This window comes from Acomys russatus, chromosome 1 (genome assembly GCF_903995435.1).
Source record: "Acomys russatus chromosome 1, mAcoRus1.1, whole genome shotgun sequence".
Lineage (NCBI taxonomy): Eukaryota > Metazoa > Chordata > Mammalia > Rodentia > Muridae > Acomys > Acomys russatus.
This window is the reverse complement of record NC_067137.1, coordinates 78,533,403-78,536,737: the sequence shown is the minus strand read 5'-3', so window position 1 is coordinate 78,536,737 and position 3,335 is coordinate 78,533,403.

The following is a 3,335-nucleotide window of genomic DNA, read 5'->3' as shown; positions in this document are numbered from 1 at the left end:
TCCCTCCCTCCCATTTTCCCATTATTCCCCTCCCTATGACTATTCCTGAGGGGGATTACCTCCCTCTGTATATGCTCATAGGGTATCAAGTCTTTTCTTGGTAACCTGCTGTCCTTCCTCTGAGTGCCACCAGGTCTCCCCCTCCAGGGAACGTGGTCAAATGTGAGGCACCAGAGTACGTGAGAAAGTCATATCCCACTCTCCACTCAACTGTGGAGAATGTTCTGACCATTGGCTAGATCTGGGTAGGGGTTTAAAGGCTCTCAACTTATAACAGAAATTCTTTTATAATGAATCCTTGTCTGGTTTTCTTAATCTCTTTGCTGATACATTACCCAACATGAAGTACGGTTCAGCCACGGCGAGTCATACATACACAGAGTTGACAGTTAAATCTGCAGCACATACATCAGAGTCAAAGTCACTGGATTATGATCCTCGTTTCCACATTTCCTTCAGGTTCTCTTTACCTCCATGCCTTGACTTTGCTTGTAAGTGAGTCAACTTAATATTTTATTTCTGGTGCCTTGATCAGTCAAGTGCTTCATATGTTTCTTTTGACCATTTTCTCTAAGGAAAATGGCTACAGTCTCTAGAATGTTAATATCTATACCATTTTCTTTCTCAAAAACATGACATTATATGGTACAGATATTGACATTCCAGAGGCTGGAACCCGAGATAATTCTTGGCTGAACATTCTTAGCTGCAGGTCCAGTGGCATTATCTCTTGACATCCATGATGGGTGATAACTGTCAGCATATAGAACTGACTGAAGACAGAGAGGCCATAGCAACACACAATTTTATAGACTGCATTTATCCTAAAAATAAATAAATAAAAATAACTAAGAACCATAACATAATAGTATGGTAATGCCCCTGGCTGACACTATATAACACAGTATTCTGCATAGCTTTCATTGGGAAAAATGTGACTGGTGTTTGATACTGCCAAAAACATACATAACAACAGTATCTGGGTGTACAAGAATATGAGTGACCCCAATATCTTCCAGTGAGAATGACCAGGGACAAATATTTTAAAATTACATAGTTTTAAAGGGAACCATCACTAAGCGAGATGTCTGTGCACTATACAGGCTTATATATTTTTTCTTTTTTTTTTTTTTTTCGTTACTAACAGCATGCTTTTTTTTTCTTTTTTTTTTTATTAATTTATTCTTGTTACATCTCAATGTTTATCCCATCCCTTGTATCCTCCCATTCCTCCCCCTCCCCCGCACCATTTTCCCATTATTCCTCTCCCCTATGACTGTTCCTGGGGGGGATTACCTCCCCTTATATATTCTCATAGGGTATCAAGTCTCTTCTTGGCTACCTGCTGTCCTTCCTCTGAGTGCCACCAGGTCTCCCCCTCCAGGGGACATGGTCAAATGTGAGGCACCAGAGTACGTGAGAAAGTCATATCACACTCTCCACTCAACTGTGGAGAATATTCTGACCATTGGCTAGATCTGGGAAGGGGTTTAAAGTTTACCTCCTGTATTGTCCTTGGCTGGTGCCTTAGTTTGAGCGGGACCCCTGGGCCCAAATCTGCCTATCATATTGTTCTACTTGTAGATTTCTAGGACCCTCTGTATCCTTTTATTTTGCTATTCTCCCATGCGTCTCTCAATTTAGAGTCCCAATAGGATGCCTTCCCCTCTGTCCCAGTTTCCTGCTTTCAGGATTTGTCCCATGCTTCTTCCTTTGGGAATTTATTAACACAGTGTCTGTATTTTCATCTTATTACATCAATCGGAAACATCCTCTATCTCGGAAGTGTTTTCGGCTACATTCCATCCTTGGCATTGGCCGTATTTGTGGCTATGTTTCTGTAGCCTTGAAAACTAGTTTTGGTTTAGGCTCCACAGGACATACAGTGCAATTATCAGTAATATATATCTGTTTCTAAGTTGTCACTCAATTGTTAAAAGTCCCTTGAAGCCAAGTAACCAATGAAGCAAGCAAGCACCCTTTTAAGGAGCTTAACTTGATCAGGTAGTGATCAAAACATTGTCAATTCATGTTCCAGCCTCAATATTATGTTCTATTTTGTTTTCTGGAGTGTCCAGAGGTCTTCTGTTAGACAAATGAATTATACTAATTTCCCCATGGCTTGGAAGGTAGATGAAGAGTATGTTTGGGAGGAATTCTGAGTTTTTGAAAATCATAGTCACAACCTCCACATATGGCTTTAGAATCAGCTTAGCCTTGAGTTGAGCCATGAAGGTAGAGTGAAGCTGGAAAGCGTTTCATGACCTTGAAAAATGTGATAACTGAGCTTAAAACTGCTCTTCATTGTGGCAGTATGCACGTAGTGGATTACTTTACACACTGTTGGGCCAAGGACGTATTTATGATTTTAGGTAATAATCATAACTGGGACTGCCACAATAGATTAACAACTGCTTGATTCGGCCTGATGATAGTCACTGTATGTGGAGTTTTATTGGATGACGTCATCATGGCAGTGTTTTTCTTATGTTGTATTTGTATGGGGAAAGAGATGCCTGTGTATGAAAGAAGATAAACAAATACACACATAGATGGCTCTAAAAGTCCATACATATATTGCAAAGGGGCATGTGTGAAGGCCAGAGAACAACTTGTGGGTTTGTGTTCTTTCCTTCCTTCATGTGAGCCTGGAGCCCCAGCTCAGAGTGTCAGGCTTGTTATTGAGTACCTTAACCTGCTGAGACGTTTTGCTGGCCCTACAAAAAGATGTTTGTAAGAGTAGGGGGGAAAAAAAAGCAGAAAAGAAACGATATTTGATGAGTCAGGCATTCTTCACAGCTTTCTAAATTATATTCCATGTAATTTTGGCCTTATTCCACTATGGAAAGGAAGGAAATTAAAGTTCAAAAATATTGAGCAATTTGCTCAAGGTCACACAACTAGAGCCATTGGGTTCTAAAGTTTGTGCTCATAATATCTTTCAGTTAAAAAAAAATAACAGAAAGGGGCTGACAATATGCTCAGCTTATGGAATTCAAGCCTAGCATGCACAAAACCCTGGTTTCCACCTGCAGCAACATATAAACCAGCCATACACTTGGGAGGTCGATACAGCTGGATCAAAAATTCAATGCCACCTTATTTTACATAGGCAACATAGTAAGTTCGAGGCCAGCCCAAAGCAACATGAGAGGTCATTAAAAAAAATTAAATAGAATTTTACTACCTTACTTTTTATAGTGACTCTCTGGTAATCTCGAAGTCACAGCCTGTATCTATAAATGATGATATGAACAATAAGTATAAACACAAGAGCTTATAACAGAGAAGCATCAACAAAACATTGCTAGGGCCCTTGTAAAGAATGTCTGTGC